This window comes from Balaenoptera physalus (assembly GCF_965194825.1).
Source record: "Balaenoptera physalus genome assembly, chromosome: Y".
NCBI lineage: Eukaryota > Metazoa > Chordata > Mammalia > Artiodactyla > Balaenopteridae > Balaenoptera > Balaenoptera physalus.
The window spans coordinates 25,005,821-25,025,938 of NC_138904.1; positions in this window are offsets into that span (position 1 = coordinate 25,005,821).

A 20,118-nucleotide genomic window follows, 5' to 3' on the forward strand; every position below is an offset into this window, starting at 1 on the left:
AGGTTTCTCACAGAGAAATATTGAACTAGTATTATTTGGTATCTTAAATTACATGGAGAGGATTATCACACGAGTGATAAACCTGCTTAGAATACACTATGGATAAACGTTATTAATATAGAATACTAGATATTGTATAAAGTTTCTGAAATTTGGATATGTCCTGGTATCATGGCATAATTTTAGTTATCTTAAAATGTCATATGTCATAGCAACTTAATTAAGCTTCCTTGTCAAAAACACTGTAATCAGATCTTTAACCTTGCCTTTCTAAATCTTTTTGTCATTCATAGACTGTTAAACTGATGCTTTGCAAAATTGCTTCACCTTCAAGAAGATTCATAGAAAGGACTTTTTGATAAGTGCAGGTTTCTGATAACTTTTAAATCATACAGCTAAACTAGGTAAGAAATTTTAAAAATCTAATGGAAACTGTGAAATGAAAGGATTAGTTATATAGAAGTGAGCAAACCGATGAATGGTTATAATTTTTATGGATTCTGTCTGTAATTTTACTAGTTTTTAAGCTGTGGTTTCCACATATAAAGAAACCTTTCCTCTCTAATTACCACTCACAGCAATTTGGTAAATTATACATTTGTAAGCAGAATTGAACCATTTCTCTCTCTACCTGATCCCTCCAGAGACTGGAATCTCTTAGGTTCCCAGCAGATTAATCAGATAACGTAGGAAGGCCACCTCCTAACAGGTGCAGGAATCTCTAGGTATTTTATGGACCGCAAAAAGGGAGGAATTCACCTAAACCTGTAAGGCAAAATCTGTGACAAGCCCTTGGCATGGCTTTCCTGACCCTGGGAGACATTTTATGAATTAATCAGACTAAATTTGCAAATTAATCTTGATTTGACTATATATGGTAAAAATGAGGGCAATTTCAGAGAGAAAGAGATGTTTCAATGGATATCAAATTCTAACTCTGTTTATTGAAATCTGTATTCACAAAGACTCACTTCCCAGATAGTTTCTTTCTGTTATGTTATGTTACTGAAGGCTTTAATTGAAATCTTTTATTTATTTTTAACATCATTATTGGAGTATAATTGCTTCACAATGGTGTGTGAGTTTCTGCTGTAAAACAAAGTGAATCAGCTATACATATAAATATATCCCCATATCTCCTCCTTCTTGTGTCTCCCTCCCACCTTCCCTATCCCACCCCTCTAGGTGGAAACAAAGCACCGAGCTGATCTTCCGGTGCCATGTGGCTGCTTCGCACTAGCTATTGATTTTACATTTGGTATATATGTATGTCCATGCCACTCTGTTGCTTTGTCCCAGCTTACCCTTCCCCCTCTCCATGTGCTCAAATCCATTCTCTACATCTGTATCTCTATTCCTGTGCTGCCCCTAGGTTCTTCAGAACCATTTGGGGTTTTTTTAGATTCCATATATATGTGTTAGCATAAAATATTAGTTTTCCTCTTTCTGACTTACTTTCTCTGTATGACAGTCTCTAGGTCCATCCACCTCACTACAGATAACTCAATTTCATTTCTTTTTATGGCTGAGTAATATTCCATTGTATAAATGTGCCATATCTTCTTTATCCATTCATCTGTTAATGGACACTTAGGTTGTTTCCATGTCCTGGCTATTGTAAACAGAGCTGCAATGAACATTGTGGTACATGACTCTTTCTGAGGGTATATGCCCAGTAGATGGATTGCTGGGTCATATGGTAGCTCTATTTTTAGTTTTTTAAGGAACCCCTATATTGTTCTCCATAGTGGCTGTATCAATTTACATTCCTACCAACAGTGCAACAGGGTTCCCTTTTCTCCACACCCTCTCCAGCATTTATTGTTGGTAGATATTTTCATGATGGCCATTCTGACCTGTGTGAGATGATACCTCATTGTAGTTTTGATTTGCATATCTCTAATGATTAGTGATGTTGAGCATTTTTTCATGTGTTTGTTGGCAATCTGTATATCTTCTTTGGAGAAATGTCTATTTAGGTCTTCTACCCATTTTTGGATTGGGTTTTTTGTTTTTTTGATATTCAGCTGCATGAGCTGCTTATAAATTTTGGAGATTAATCCTTTGTCAGTTGCTTCACTTGCAAATATTTTTTTCCTATTCTGAAGGTTGTCTTTTCGTCTTCTTTATTGTTTCCTTTGTTTTGCAAAAGGCTTTAAGTTTCATTAGGTCCCTTTTGTTTATTTTTGCTTTTATTTCCATTTCTCTAGGAGGTGGGTCGAAAAGGATCTTGCTGTGATTTATGTCATAGAGTGTTCTACCTATGTTTTCCTCTAAGAGTTTTTTAGTGTCCGGCCTTATATTTAGGTCTTTAATCCATTTTGAATTTATTTTAGTGTATGGTGTTAAGAGTGTTCTAATTTCATTCCTTTATATGTAGCTGTCCAGATTTCCCCAGAACCACCTATTGAAGAGGCTGTCTTTTCTCCACTGGATATTTTTGTCTACTTTATCAAAATAAGATGACCATATGTGTGTAGGTTTCTCTCTGGGCTTTCTATCCTGTTCCATTGATCTATATTTCTGTTTTTCTTCCAGGATCATACTGTCTTGATTACTGTAGCTTTGTAGTATAGTCTGAAGTCAGGGAACCTGATTCCTCCAGGTCCGTTTTTCTTTCTCAAGATGGCTTTGGCTATTCAGGTTTTTTGGGTTTCCATACAAATTGTGAATTTTACTGTTCTAGTTCTGTTAAAAATGCCATTGGTTATTTGATAGGGATTGCAATGAATCTGTAGATTGCTTTGGGTAATATAGTCATTTTCAACATGTTGATTCTTCCAATCCAAGAACATGGTACATCTCTCCATCTGTTTGTATCTTTACCATCTTTCATCAGTGTCTCATAGTTTTCTGGATACAAGTCTTTTGACTCCTTATGTAGGTTTATTCATAGGTATTTTGTTACTCGTGTTGCAGTGGTAAATGGGAGTGTCTCCTTAAATACACTTTCAGATTTTTCATCATTAGTGTATAGGAATGCAAGTGATATCTGTGCATTAAGTTTGTATTCTGTTTATCAAATTGATTGAATAGCTCTAGTAGTTTTCTGGTAACATCTTGAGGATTCTATATGTATAGTATCATGTCATCTGCAAACAGTGACCGTTTTACTTCTTTTCTGATTTGGATTCGTTTTATTTCTTTTTCTTCTCTGATTGTTGTGGTTAAAACTTTCAAAACTATGTTGAATAATAGTGGTGAAAGTGGGCAAACTTGTCTTGTTCCTGATCTTAGTGGAAATTATTTCAGTTTTCCCACCCTTGAAAACGATGTTGTCTCTGCGTTCGTCATATATGGCCTTTATTATGTTTAGGTAAGTTCCCTCTCTGCCTACTGTCTGGAGACATTTTATCATAAATGGGTTTTGAAGTTTGTCAAAAGTTTTTCTGCATCTATTGAGATTATTATATGGTTTTTATCCTTCAGTTTGTTAATATGGTGTATCACATTGATTGATTTGCATATATTAAAAATCCTTGCATTCCTGTGATAAAACCCACTTGAGCATGGTTTATGATCCTTTTGATGTGCTGTTGGAATGTGTTTGTTATTATTTTGTTGAGGATTTTTGCACCTAAGTTCATGAGTGTTATTGGACTATAATTTTCTTTTATTGTTTCATCGTTTTCTGATCTTGGTATCAGGGTGATGGTGGCCTTTAAAATCAGTTTGGGAGTGTTCCTCTCTCCGCTATATTTTGGAAGATTTTGGGAAGGATATCTGTTAACTCTTCTCTAAATGTTTGATAGAATTTGTGGGTGAAGCCATCTGTTCCTGGGCTTTTATTTGTTAGAAGATTTTAAATTACAGTTTCAATTTCAGATATTGGTCTCTTTATATTTCTATTTCTTCCTGGTTCAGTCTCAGAAGGTTGTGCTTTCCTAAGATTTTGTGCATTTCTTCCAAGTTGTCAAATTTCTTGGCATATATTTTCTTGTAGTAATTTCTCATGATCATTTTTATTTCTGCTGTGTCAGTTGTTACTTCTCCTTTTTCATTTCTAAGTTTATTGATTTGAGTCTTCTCCCTTTTTTTCTTGATGATTCTAATGGTTTATCAATTTTGTTTATCATCTCAAAGAACCAGCTTTTAGTCCTATTGACTTTGCTATCATTTACTTCATTTCTTTTTCATTCATTTCTGATCTGATCTTTATGATTTTTTTCCTTCTGCTAAGTTTGGGGGTTTTTCTGTTCTTCTTTCTCTAATTGCTTTAGTTGTAAGGTTAAGTTTTTTATTTGAAATGTTTCCCGTTGTTTCATGAAGTGGAAATGTAATGCTATGCACTTCCCTCTTAGAACTGCTTTTGTTGCATGCCATAGGCATAGGTTTTAGGTGTCGTGTTTTCATTGTCATTTGTTTCTAGGTATTTTTGATTTCCTCCTTGATTTCTTCAGTGATCTCTTGGTTATTTAGTAGTTTGTCATTTAACCTCCATGTGTTTGCATTTTTTCAGATTTTTTTCTTTAGTTGATATCTAGTCTCATAGCTTTAGGTCGGAAAAGATACTTGATACAATTTCAATTTTCGTAAATTTACTAAGGCTTGATTTGTGACCCAAGGAATGATCTATCCTGGAGAATGTTCCATGAGCACTTGAGAAAAAAGTGTATTCTGTTGTTTTTGTGTGGATTGTCCTATAAATATCAATTTAGTCCATCTTGTTTAATGTATCATATAAAGCTTGGGCTTCCTTATTTATTTTTATTTTGGATGATCTGTCCATTGGTGAAAGGGGGTGTTAAAATTCTCCAGTATTAGTGAAACAGTCCATTCCCCATTTTATGGCTGTTAGCATTTGCCTTAAGTACAGAAGTTCTCCTTTTTTGGGTGTATAAATATATACAATTGTTATATCTTCTTCTTGGATTGATCCCTTGATCAATATGTAGTGTCCTTCTTTGTCCCTTGTAACATTTTTTTAAAGCCTATTTTGTCGATATAAGAATTGTTACTTCAGCTTTCTTTTGATTTCCTTTTGCATGGAATATCGTTTTCCATCCCCTCACTTTCAGTCTGTATGTGTCCTAGTTCTGAAGTGGGTCTCTTGTCAATAGCATATATACGGGTCTTGATTTTGTATCATTCAGCTCCTCTGTGTCTTTTGGCTGGAGGGTTTAATCTATTTACATTTAAGGTCATTATAGATAGGTATGTTCCTATTTTCCTTTTCTTAATTGTTTAGGATTTGTTATTTTAGGTCCTTTCCTTCTCTTGTGTTTCCTTCCTAAAGAACTTCCCTTAGCATTTGTCATAAAGCGGGTTTGGTGGTGCTGTATTCTCTTAGCTTTTGCTGTCTATAAAGCATTTAATTGCCCCATCTAATCTGAATGAAATACTTGCTGGGTAGAGTAATCTTGGTTGTAGTTTTTTCCCTTACATCACTTTAAATATGTCCTGCCACACCCTACTGGCTTGCAGAGTTTCAGCTGAGAAATCAGCTGTTAACTTTATGGAGATTCCCTTACATGTTGTTTGTTGCTTTTCCCTTGCTGTTTTTAATATTTATTCTTTGTATTTAATTTTTGATAGTTTGATTCATATGTGTCTTGTCCTGTTTCTCCTTGTATTTATCCTGTATGGGAATCTCTGCACTACCTGTACTTTGATGACTTCCTTTCCAATATTATGGGAATTTTCAACTATAATATATTCAAATATTGTCATAGACTCTTTTTCTCTTCTTCTTCTGGGACCGCTACATTTCGAATGTTGGTACATTTAATGTTGTCCCAGTGGTCTCTGTGATGTTCCTCAACTCTTTTCATTCTTTTTTCTTTATTCTGCTCTGCAGTAGTTATTTCCACTATTTTATTTTCCAGGTCTTATCCGTTCTTCTGCCTCAGTTATTCTGCTATTGATTCCTTCTAGAGAATGTTTAATTTCATTTATTGTGTTGTTCATCATTGTTTGTTTGCTCTTTAGTTCTTCTACGTCCTTGATACATGTTTCTTGTATTTTCTGCATTCTATTGCCAAGATTTTTTATCATCTTTACTATCATTATTCTGAATGTTTTTCAGGTAGACTGCCTATTTCCTCTTCATTTGTTTGGTCTGGTGGGTTTTTACTTTGTTCCTTCATCTGTTATGTATTCCTCTCTCTTCTCATTTTGCTTAACTTGCTGTGTTTGTGGTCTCCAGTTTGTAGGCTGCAGGTTCGTAGTTCCGTTGTTTTTGGTGTCTTCCCCCAGTGGCTAAGGTTGGATCAGTGGGCTGTGTAGGCTACCTGGTAGAGGGGAGTGGTGCTTGTGTTCTGGTGGATGAGGCTGGATCTTGTCTTTCTGGTGGGCAGGACTCTGTTTGGTGGTGTGTACGGGGTGTCTGTGACCTTACTATGTTTTTAAGCAGCCTCTCTGCTAATGGATGGGGCTTTGTTCCTGTCTTGCTTGTTGTTTGTCATGGGGTGTCCAGCACTATACCTTGCTGGTGATTGAGTGGAGCTGAGTCTTAACTTTCAGATGGAGATCTCTGGGAGAAATTTAGCTATTTGATATTACCAGAGGCCGGAGGTCTCTTGTGGACAAATATCCTAACCTCAGCTGTCCCAACTTAGAGCCTCAGGCCCTACACCTGGCTGGAGCACAAGACTCTGTGAACCACATGGCTCAGAAGAAAAGGGAAATGAAAAAAGGAAAGAAAGAAAAATAAAATAAAATAAAGTTATTAACAGAAAAAATAAAAAATATTATTAAAAATATAAACATAAAATAGTAATTAAAAAAAGAAAGAAGGAAAGAAAGAAGTCAGCAACCAAACCAATAAACAAATCCACCAATGAAACAAGCGTTAAAAACTATACAAAAAAGAAAAAGAAAACAAAAATATGGACAGACAAATCCCTAAGACAAATGGTAAAAACAAAGCTATACAGACAAAATCACAAAAAGGAGCATACATATAGACACTCACAAAAAGAGAAAAAGGAGAAAATATATATATATATAAGAAAGGCAATTGTTTTAAGATGGCAGAGTAGAAGGACGTGCACTCACTCCCTCTTGCGAGAGCACCAGAATAACAACTAACGGCTGAACAATCATCTATAGGAAGACACTGGAAATCATCAAAAGAGATACCCTGCATCCGAAGAGAAAGGAGAAGCTACATGGGAAGGTAGGAGGGGCACAATCACAATAAAATCAAATTCCATAACTGCTGGGTGCATGACTCACAAACTGGAGCACACTTATACCATAGAAATCCAGCCACTGGAGTGAAGGTTCTAGGCCCCACGTCAGGCCTCCCAACATGAGGTTCTGGCAATGGGAGGAAGAATTCCTAGAGAATCAGACTTTGAAGTTTAGCGGGTTTTGATTCCAGGACTTTGACAGGACTAGAGGAAACAGAGACTCCAATCTTGGAGGGTCCACACAAAGTAGTGTGTGCATCAAGACACAGGGGAAGGAGCAGTGACCCCAGAGGAGACTGAAGCATACCTACCTGCTGGTGTTGGAGGATCTCCTGCAGAGGCAGGGGGTGGATGTTGATCACAGTGGGGACAGGGATTCTGGTGGCAGACGTTCTGCGGAGTGCTCCTTGTCATGAGCCCTACCAGAGTCTGCAATTAACCCCACAAAAGATCCCAGGTAGGCTTCAGTGTTGGGTCTCTTCAGGCCAAACAACCAACAGTGAGGGAACCCAACCAGGCTCATCAGCAGACAAGCGGATTAAAGTTTTACTGAGCTCTGCCTACCAAAGCAACACCCAGCTCTATGCACCACCAGTCCCTCTCATCAGGAAGCTTGCACAAAGCTGTTAGATAGCTTCATCCACAAGAGAAAAGACAACAGAAGCAAGAAGAACTACAATCCTGTAGCCTGTGGAACAAAAACCACATTTATAGAAAGGTAGACAAGATGAAAAGGCACAGGGCTATATACCAGATGAAGGAAAAAGATAAACCCCCAGAAAAACAACTAAATAAAGTGGAGATAAGAAACCTCCCAGAGAAAAGAATTGAAAATAATGATAGTGAAGATGGTCCAGGACCTCAGAAAAGGAATGGAGGCAAAGATTGAGAAGATGGAAGAAATGTTTAACAAAGACCTAGAAGAACTAAAGAACAAAAAAACAGAGATGAACAATACAATAACTTAAATGAAAAATATACTAGGAGGATTCAATAGCAGAAGAAATGAGGTAGAAGAACAGATAAATGACCTGGAAGACAGAATGGTGGAATTCACTTCTGCGGATCAGAAAAAAGGAAAAAATAATGAAAGAAATGAAGACAGCCTAAGGACCTCTGGGACGACATTAAATGCAAAAACATTCTCAGTTTAGGGTTCTCAAAAGGAGAAGAGAGAGAGAAAGGACCCGAGAAAATATCTGAAGAGATTAGAGTCAAAAACTTCCCTAATATGGGAAAGAAATAGTCACCCAAGCCCAGGAAATGCAGAGAATCCCATATGGGATAAACCCAAGGAGAAACACGTCAAGACACATACTAATCAAACTGGGAAAAATTAAAGACAAAGAAAAATTATTGAAAGCAACAAGAGAAAAACTACAAATAACCTACAAGGGAACTCCCATAAGGTTCACAGCTGATTTCTCAGCAGAAACACTAAAAGCCAGAAAGGAGTGGCATGATATACTTAAAGTGATGAAAGGGAAGAACCCACAAACAAGATTACTCTAGCCAGCAAGGATCTCATTCAGATTCCACAGAGAAACAAAAGCTTTATAGAAAGCAAACCTAAGACTATACAGCACCACAAATCAGGGTTTACAAGAAATATTAAAGGAACGTCCCTATGTGGAAAACACAAGAGAAGAAAATGGCCTACAAAAACAAACACAGGGGCTTCCCTGGTGGCACAGTGGTTGAGAATATGCCTGCTAATGCAGGGGACACGGGTTCAAGCCCTGGTCTGGGAAGATCCCACATGCCCCGGAGCAACTAGGCCCATGAGCCACAACTACTGAGCCTGTGCGTCCGGAGCCTGTGCTCCGCAACAAGAGAGGCCACGATAGTGAGAGGCCTGTGCACCGCGATGAAGAGTGGCCCCCGCTTGCCGCAGCTAGAGAAAGCCCTCGTGCAGAAACGAAGACCCAACACAGCCAAATAAATAAATAAATAATAATTAAAGGTGCTAATAATTTAAAAAAAACACAAACACAAAACAATTAAGAACATCATAATAGGAATATACATATCGATAATTACCTTAAACGTGAACGGATTAAATGTTCCAAACAAAAGACACAGTCTTGCTGAATGGATACAAAAAACAAGACGCATATATATGCTCTCTATAAGAGACCCACTTCAAACCTGGGGACACATTTAGACTGAAAGTGCAGGGATGGAAAAAGATATTACATTCAAATGGAAATCAAAAGACAGCTGGAGTAGCAATACTCATATCAGATAAAGTAGATTTTAAAATAAAGAATGTTACAAGAGACAAGGAAGGACACTACATAATGATCAAGGGATCAATCCAAGAAGAAGATATAACAATTATAAATATATATGCACCCAACAGAGGAGCACCTCTATACATAAGGCAACTGCTAACAGCTATAAAAGAGGATATTGACAGTGACACAGTAATAGTGGGGGACTTTAACACCTCACTTACACCAATGGACAGATCATCCAAACAGAAAATTAATAAGGAAACCCAAGCTTTAAATGACACAATAGACCAGATAGATTTAACTGATATTTATAGGACAATCCATCCAAAAGAGCAGATTACACTTTATTCTCAAGGGCGCACAGAACATTCTCCAGGATAGATCACATTTTGGGTCACAAATCAAGCCTCAGTAAATTTAAGAATATTGAAATCATATGAAGCATCTTTTCTGACCACACACTATGAGATTAGAAATCAATTCAGGGAAAATAACATTAAAAACACAAACACATGGAAGCTAAACAATACGTTATTAAATAACCGAGAGATAAGTGAAGAAATCAAAGAGGAAACCAAAAAATACCTACAGACAAATTACAATGAAAACACGATGACCCAAAACCTACAGGATGCAGCAAAAGCAGTTCTAAGAGGGAAGTTTATAGAAATACAAGCCTACCTCAAGAAACAAGAAAAATCCCAAGCAATCTAACCTTACACCTAAAGGAACTAGAGAAAGAAGAACAAAGAAAACACAAAGTTAGCAGAAGGAAAGGAATCAGAGCAGATCAGAGCAGAAATAAATGAAATGGAAACAAAGAAAACAATAGCAAAGATCAATAAAACCACAAGCTGCTTCTTTGAGAAGATAAACAATATTGATAAACTGTTAGCCAGACTCAGCAAGAAAAATAGGGAGAGGACTCAAATCAATAAAATTAGAAATGAAAAAGGAGAAGTTACAACAGACACCACAGAAATACAAAGCATCCTAAGAGACTACTACAAGCAACCCTATGCCAATACAATGGACAACCTGGAAGAAATGGACAAATTCTTAGAAAGGTACAACCTTCCACGACTGAACCAGGAAGAAATAGAAAATATGAACAGACCAATCACAAGTAATAAAATTGAAACTGTGTTTAAAAGTCTTCCAACAAACAAAAGTCCAGGGCCATGTGGCTTCACAGGTGAAATCTATCCAACATTAAGAGAAAAGCTAACACCCATCCTTCTCAAACTCTTCAAAAAATTGCTGAGGAAGAAACACTCTGAAATTCATTCTATGAGGCCACCATCACCCTGATTTGAAAACCAAAGATACTACAAAAAAAAAAAAAAAGAATATTACAGACCAATATCAGCGATGAACATAGATGCAAAAATCCTCAACAAAATACTAGCAAACAGAATCCAACAACACATTAAAAGGATCATACACCATGATCCAGTGGGATTTATCCCAGGGATACAAGGATTCTTCAATATAGGCAAATCAATCCATGTGATACACCATATTAACAAGCTGAAGAATAAAAACCATATGATCATCTCAATAGATGCAGAAAAATCTTTGACAAATTTCAATGTCATTTTATGATTAAAAACTCTCTGGAAAGTGGGCATAGAGAGAACCTACCTCCACATAATAAAGGCCATATACAACAAACCCACAGTAAACATCATTTTTAATGGTGAAAAACTGAAAACCTTTCCTCTAAGATCAGGAACAAGACAAGGATGTCCACTCTCACCACTATTATTTGACATACTTTTGGAAATCCTTGCCATGGCAATCAGAGAAGAAAAAGAAATAAAAGGAATAGAAATTGGAAAAGAAGAAGTAAAACTGTCACTGTTTGCAGATGACATGATACTACACATGGAGAATCCTAAAGATGCCACCAGAAAACTACTACAGCTAATCAATGAATTAGGTAAAGATGAAGGATACAAAATTAGTGCAAAGAAATCTCTTGCATTCCTATACACAAATGACGAAAAATTTCAAAGAGAAATTAAGGAAACACCCCCATTTACCATTGCAACAAAATTTTAAAAATACGTAGAAATAAACCTACCTAAGGAGACAAAAGACCTGTAAGCAGAAAAGTATAAGACACTGCTGAAAGAAATTAAAGATGATACAAACAGATGGAGAGCTATACCATGTTCTTGGATTGGAAGAATAAATATTGTGAAAATGTCTATACTACTTAAAGCAATCTACAGATTCAATGCAATCCTTATCAAATTACCAATGGCCTTTTTTATAGAACTAGAACAAAAAGTCTTTAAATTTGAATGGAGAACAAAGGACCCAGAAGAGCCAAAGCATTCTTGAGGGAAGAAAAAGGAGGTGGGGGAATCAGACTCCCTGAGTTCAGACTATACTACAAAGCTACAATAATCAAGACAATATGGTACTGGCACAAAAACAGAAATATTGATCAATTGAACAGGATAGAAAACCCAGAGATAAACCCACACACCTTTGGTCAACTAATCTATGACAAAGGAGACAAGGATATACAATGGGGAAAAGACAGCCTCTTGAATAAGTGGTGTTGTGAAAACTGGACAGCTACATGTAAAAGAACTAAATTAGAACACTCCCTAACACCACATAGAAAATAAAACTCAAAATGGATTAGAGATGTAAATGTAAGACTCGACAGTAAAAAAACTCTTAGAGGAAAACATAGGCAGAACACTCTTTGACATAAATCACAGCAAGATCTTTTTTGGTCCACCTTCTAGAATAATGGGAAAAAAAGAAAAGTGAACAAATGGGACCTAATGATACTTAAATATTTTGCACAGCAAAGGAAACCATAAACAAGGTGAAAAGACAACCCTCAGAATGGGAGAAAATATTTGCAAATGAATCAACGGACAGAGGATTAATCTCCAAAATATATAAACAGCTCATGCATCTCAATATTAAAAAAACAAACAACACAATGAAAGATGGGCAGAAGACCTAAATCATCATTTCTCCAAAGAAGACACAGATGACCAAGAAGCATATGAAAAGCTGCTCAACATCACTAATTATTAGAGAAATGCAAATCAAAACTACAGTGAGGTATCACCTCACACCTGTTACATTGGGCATCATCAGAAAATCTACAAACAACAAATGCTGGAGAGGGTGTGGAGAAAAGGGAACCCTCTTTTACTGTTGGTGGGAATATAAATTGATACAGCCACTATGGAGAACAGTATGGAGGTTCGTTTAAAATCTAAAAATAGAATTACCATGTGACCCAACAATCTCACTACTGGGCATATACCCAGAGAAAACCATAGTTCAAAAAGACACATGCACCCCAATGTTCATTGCAGCAGTATTTACAATAGCCAGGTCATGGAAGCAACCTAAATGCCCATCGACAGATGAATGGATAAAGAAGATGTGGAACATATATACAAAGGACTTTTACTCAGCCATAAAAAGGAATGAAATATGGTCATTTGTAGAGTTGTGGGTAGATCTAGAGACTGTCATACAGATTGACGTAAGTCAGAAAGAGAAAAACAAATATCGTATACTAACACATGTATGTGGAACCTAGAAAAATGGTAGAGATGAACCTGTTTGCAGGGCAGAAGTAGAGACACAGATGTAGAGAACAAACGTATGGACACCAATGGGGGAAAGTGACGGGGGATTGGTGGTGGTGTGATGAAATGGAGATTGGGATTGACATATATACACTAATATGCATAAAATGGATAACTAATAAGAACTGCTGTATAAAAAATAAATTAAAGAAAAACAGAAAGAAAGAGAGCAACACAATCAATATAGAAATCTGCTAATGGTAAAAATCTCTAAATACTAAACTAAGATAAACATAAAACCAGAAACAAATTAGATGCAGAAAGCAAACTCCAAGTCTGCAGTTGCTCCCAAAGTCCACTGCCACAGTTTTGGGATGATTTGTTGTTTATTCAGGTATCCACAAATGCAGGGTACATCAAGTGGATTGTGGAGTTTTATTCTGCTGCTCCTGAGGCTGCTTGGAAATTTTCCTTTTTTCTTCTTTTTTTGCACAGCTCCTGGAGTTCAGCTTTGGCTTTAGATTTGACCCTGCCTCTGTGTGTCGGTCACCTGAGGACGTCTCTTCCCTGCCCAGAGAGGATAGGGTTAAAGAAGCAGCTGATTAGGGGGCTCTGGCTCACTCAGGCGGGGGGAGGGAGAGATACTGAATGAGGGTCCAGCCTGCAGTGGCAGAAGATGGCATCATGTTGCAACAGCCTGAGGCATGCTGTGTGTTCTCCCTGGGAAGTTGTCCTTGGATCACAGGACCATGTCAGTGGTGGGCTGCACAACCTCCCAGGATGGCAGGTGTAGGTAGTGACCTGTGTTTGCACACAGGATTCTGGGTGGCTACAGCAGCAGCCTTAGTGTTTCATGCCTGTCTCTGGTGTCCGCACTGTTAGCCATGGCTTGTACCCATCTCTGGAGCTCATTTAGGTGGTTGTCTGAATCTCCTCTCTTCACGCACCTCAAAACAATGGTCTCTTGCCTCTTAGGCAGTTCCAGATTTTACCCCAGACTCCCTGTTGGTTAGCTGGGGCACACTAGCCCCCTTCAGGCCGTGTTCACACAGCCAACACCAGTCCTCTCCCTGGGATCTGACCTCTGAAGCCTGAGCCTCAGGTCCCAGCCCCCAACCACCCCTCTCTGGCAGGTGAGCAGACAAGCTTCTCAGGCTTGTGAGTGCCTGTTGGCAGTGATCTTCTGTGTGGGAATCTCTCTGCTTTGCCCTTTGCACCCCTGTTGCTGTGTTCTCCTCTGTGGCTCTGAAGCGTCCCCCCTGCCACCTCCATCTCCCTCAGTGAAGGGATTTCCTAGTGTGTGGAAACTTTTCCTCCTTCATGGCTCCCTCTCCCTGGCACAGGTCCCATCCTTATTCTTTTGTCTCTGCATTTTCTTTTTTCTTTGTCCTACCCAGGTATGTGGGTAGTTTCTTGCCTTTTGGGAAGTCTGAGGTCTTCTACCAGCATTCAGTAGGAGTTCTGTAGGAGTTTTTCCACATGTAGATGTATTTCTGTTGTATTTGTGGGGAGGAAGGTGATCTCCACATTTTACTCCTCTACCATCTTGAAGGTCCCCTCTATCTAATTGAATCTTAAGCAGAAACTCTAAGTTTGTTTCTGAAGCTTAACTCAGTAATCTGTCTTTGGATGAAGATCAGATGCTCCATGATCTGCAACCAGGAGTTTAACACCAGGCTATGGTCATTTACATCTAAAGGCTCCCTTTTGTTGGGGACAATTAAACTATACTAGGGATAACCAGCCTAGTGACACTAGGAAATTGGGCTGGGTGCTTTATGGACAGTGCCAATATATAATATTCCTTAAAGATAAGGATTGGTACAGAACACACTAAGTCAGACGACCTGGGAATATACCAAGCTGCACCTAGTGTAAGTTCTTGACTTAAATTCTTGCCTATGACTTTACTAACAGTGCTAGCTATATTATTTTTTCTATTGTCTGTTTTACAAAACTGTTGCTGCTTTCATTTCCAAATGTGTGCCTGAGCCTGTGATAAAATGATCATACATAGTTCCACATGAGATCAATGATTGTAATAGTGTAACTCTAGATATGGGAAGAAACAACCAGAGGAAATAATTTATTGGACCATGAGAGACTATTAAGACGGGTGGTCCAGAGACTTTTGGTTATTGTTAATAAGGTCTAGTCCAGTAGTAGCACACTGAGTGGCCTATCAATGAAATCTTCACCAGACCCGGGAATGAGGATTCATAGCACTGTAGGATGAAATGGTCATGAAATTCCTCCCAAACCATGGTCAAATTTATGACCATGCAATCATATGGCTTAAAGCTATCCTCTTGTAACTATTCAATTTTTAGACAAATGAAATGGATTTAGATCAGATATTAGCAGAAAAAAGGACACGGGTAAGTGGCCAATAGCTCCTGTTATGTATATGTCAATACCACATCTGAAGTTAATACCTACTTAGATAAAAGTAGACAACTGGTTACCTGGCTACAATTCTCCCCAAGGTGCAAGGTCCAGACTGGGTTTCAAGCTTATTCTCCCAAATTCCTCAGGGAGTGAGATTTATTTTGTCTATTAAAATCCCAGTTGTCACTTCTCCATCTCCTTCTGCTTGTGTCTATTACATCAAAATGTCAGACCAAAGGACTGAGATCCTAATCATACTAGACTCAAATCCAGGATGTGGACCTCAGAAATATTTCCGATTTAGTGTTTATTCCCCAAATTGAGACAGGACCATGCCCCATTTCAGCAGGAAGTGGCCAGAGCCACCTTTGCCCCCTTCCCTGAAAGATTGGGGAGTATCAGAGAAAAGGGGAGATTGAAACCGAGGAAGACTTTGTGGGGCTCCCAGGTACAAATCCCTTCTGTGTCACCTGTTTCTTTTCTGTAGGATGTAGGCTTCATTCAGCTTCCTTGACCTTCCCTAGTTCCAAAGGGCAGATGCAACTAGTTGCTAATCAGGGAAGGGAGGGAATACAGAAACCGGGGAGGAGGAGTCAATAAAAGGTGGTACAGCCTTGGGGCAGGGTCGTGGTTCCCCTTCTAGGAGTGTGCATGACAATATCTTTCAGTTCTTCTGCAGAACAGGAACCCCCACCTAACTTCAGGCTGAGTACAAGATTCCTGAAGTACCACCCTGATAACTCACTATCAACACATCAGAAGAAAATCACACACCCTGCAGCCCTCACCTCAAGTGTTTCCTTCCTTTTCTGACCCCAGCGCTGACCATCCTGTTAGGTCTCCTGTTTGGCCCCTGTCTGTTCCAAATGCCTACAAGGTTTATCTCTGACACGGTCCAACACATTCAGTCTAAACTGTAGTTACTACAAGGGTGGAAACTGGTTTGGGACGTGGAATACCTCGATTTAGATCAGGTGGAGAGAGACTTCCATTCTACTAGATAGGACAGCACACATACCCAGCAGGAAATAGGTACAGAAGGAAGAGCCCTCCACCCCAATTCCCAAGAAGTATCCTGAGTATGTAGTCTCTTGGGGGGGAGTTGTTAGGGAACAATTGACTGGAACTGCTCACCTTGGCCATGTACAGAAATAACTGCTTGCCTGAGTTGTCTCACAACAGGAGATCCTGATAAGGAATATGGTGCTGCTACCAGAAACTAACAGGAGAGAATCTGAGTGGGACCAAAAGGAGGGAGGAGATGCCAGCCCATAATATATCCTATCAGACTCCCAGAACCCTTTGCACTAGAATCCATCTTGGCTGAGAGCTGCATGTGCATGTCACCAGGAAAGACCCTGAGTCAGACAAAATATGGGTCAAGAAAGATGATTGGCTAGAGATAACCAGAAACTAACCCTATTACCATAAAATCTGAGACTGTGAGCCACATGGCAGAGCAGTTCTCCTGGGTTCATATACCCCGCTGCTCTCTGCCCAGATGCCCCTTCCCAATAAAATATTTTGCTTTGTCAGAATGTGTGTCTCCTCAGACAATTCATTTCCAAATGTCACAGAAGAGCCCACTCTTGGACCCTGGAAGGCGTTCCCCTTCCTGCAACAGTATTATAAGACAAGACATTAGATCTGCCCTTCAAGAAATATTAAGTAAACATACTAAAGGAAACCAATAGTGTTACCTGAGTCCATACAATATAAAATAAAACTGAGAGCTAATATTCAGGGGCTAGTAAAAATAATGATACAGATTTTGCTCTGGGGCTAACCTCTGCAATCAGAAAGGTGAATGCCTTATGCAAGTCTTTGAAGGTATGATAAATTGAACTTTAAAATTCTAGAACATAAAACTCTTGAATTTCAGTATAATTGGAAATCTTATTGGTATAAAAATGAAAATTAAAAAATTTAGTTGGGCAAATCAATCTTTTGTTATCATTCAGGCAACAGACCAGACCTTTGGAGTATTAAAGGCAATGGTCTTTGTCTTGTAAATCGACAAATCAGGAATGTAACGCCTAAGTGACTTAAGACTGCACCAAATTAGCTTAATCAGGTAAAACCTGAAACCAAGAAAAAAAAAAAGAAAAAGGGATGGGGTGTCTTTTCAATTTCAAACCACAAGAAAGTCTCCCTCACACAAAATCTAATTTAACACCTCCTTAAAGTGTTTATCAAGGACAAGCACAAATCTTAAAAGTCTTTTCCACAAGTAGTAAAACCTTGGTCATCTGAGCAAACAAATTTTACTTATTCCAACTGTTATTTATAAACTAGTAAGTGTGTATTGTAATACCTGATTCATAAGTAGGTTATTAAAGTGAACTATGAGATCTCTGGTTTTGTCTGTTTATGTGTCTGTGTATGCAGTATACATATGAGATGTCTCTACCTCTGGAAATTATTATCAAAATTAAATTTATAAAAGAGCTCTATTTAATTGACATACAAGTAAGTACTTACAAATGAAATATTTGTAAGTATGAAAGAAACTGGCTAGAGCATATTTCAGGTTCCTGCGATCTAAGATATATTTAATATTTAATATTAAATTAATGTCTGAAATTAAAGCTAGCCCAAGATTGCTGGTTTAATCAATAAAGACCTGTCTTACATTTATTGTACTTTTATTGAAGGTCAATAATTTTGTTATTTCTGTTGCAGAGTTTGTCAGCAAGGAAAAAAATAATACTTGGCATGATTTCTGTAAGTTATAGAATAAAGGTAAATAAAAAAAGAGTTTTCAGGTAAACTCTTTTAGGAATAATAATGTTTTGGGTATGTTCTATGTAAAATAGTTTCTCCAGATTTTTGGTAACTTGAGTTTTGCCAAGTTAAGTTAAATGATGGGAAACCATTGAATATCCAAGTCACTTCAAGTAAGATAAAATACTGGAAAATTAATTGCTAAATTTGCCTACTTCTATATCCATATAAGGGGGAAACTAAAGATGTTTGGGTTTATTAGAGGCATGTCTTGTGCCATAGGGAAAGAAATTGTGCTCTAAATTGGGTTTATTAGAGGCATGTCTTCTGCCATAGGTAAAGAAATACATTTCTAGAGGTTATGGAATATTCCAGTCAGGAAATACTGGTATGATCAACAGTTCACAATTATTTGCTGCTGGTTGGTTTGCACTAGAGGTTAAAATTATAATATGTAATTAAAGCTACCAAAAATAATAAGGGAAACATTTCAGTGTGCAAGGGAGGTAGGATGTGTATTTTCAGCAAAAGAAGTTACGAGGGATGAAAATAGGTTTTGTTAAGGAGAAAGAGTGATTTTTGTCCTAGAGCTGGTTGTTTCTGGAGGAAAAATAAGGGACAAACTAGTATGAATACAGAAAGTCCTGGAAGGTTTGTAAAAAGGAAGCCCTGAAAATGTTTGTACATAGTCTGGGATTACGTGAATTTTGATTAGGTAAGTAGATTTTGTCATTAAAAGTAGGCCAGTCCAAGGTTCGATTTGGTTCTTCTCTGTAAAGAGAATAAAATTTTCTTAGAATGCTGATTTTAATAACAGATTATGTGTTTCTTTGCCTTTAAGTGAGCTTTATATGTTCTTTAAATCTTTTGTCACCGTGGTTAAGTGAGTAAGTATTGTCTTACAGTGACGTATGATCATATTTGACTAAGTGTTTTGAAACCTTTTTGATGTTTTGGATAAAATTCCCAAATATCAAACTCTAACTGAAGTTCTTTTGAATTCTGCTGTGCTTCAAAGAAATCCTGAGGCATCTCAGAGAGGAATGTGAAACTAATTTATTTTTTCTGAAATATACTGGCTTTTATTCCTTTGTTTTCCAGAAAAACCTTTCCTCTTGAGGCAGGAGATAGATGGGCTCCAGGCTGGACATTTACTACCAGCTTCCTGTTTACAGGCTTATTTCATATGTTAAATTACTGGAGAAGCAATGTCAAGTGATTGAAGGTAAATCTTTTAAAGTTTTATGGTATGGGTAAATGTGATTAATACAGATATTCCAAAATTTATATGGAATTCCTAAAAATCTAACATGTCCTGGTATAATATTATCAGTCATAATTCTAGCTATTATATTAATATGTTGTATGTCACTGAAATACTGAAGTTTCTTGTCAATTGCATTGTAATCAGATATTTAACCATGTCATTTTAAGTCTTGTCATCTATAGACAATCATTATTTTACTTTAATGCTTTTATAAAATGAAGATCTTCAAGAAGATTCATAAAAAAGTACTTTTTGATAAATGTAAGTTTCTGATAACTTTTAGGTCATGTCTCTGAACTGGGTAAGAAGTCTCTAGATCCATCCACGTCTCAACAAATGACTCAATTTCGTTCCTTTTTATGGCTGAGTAATATTCCATTGTATATATGTACCACAATTTCTTTATCCATTTGTCTGTTGATGGGCATTTAGGCTGCTTCCATGACCTGGCTATTGTAAATAGTGCTGCAATGAACATTCGGGTGCATGTGTCTTTTTGAATTACAGTTTTCTCTGGGTATATGCCCAGTAGTGAGATTGCTGGGTCATATGGTAATTCTATTTTCAGTTTTTTAAGGAACCTCCATATTGTTCTCCATAGTGGCTGTATCAATTTACATTCCCACCAACAGTGCAAGAGGGTTCCCTTTTCTCCACACCCTCTCCAGCATTTGTTGTTTGTAGATTTTCTGATGATGCGCATTCTAACTGGTGTGAGGTGATACCTCATTGAAGTTTTGATTTGCATTTCTCTAATAATTAGTGATGTTGAGCAGCTTTTCATGTGCTTCTTGGCC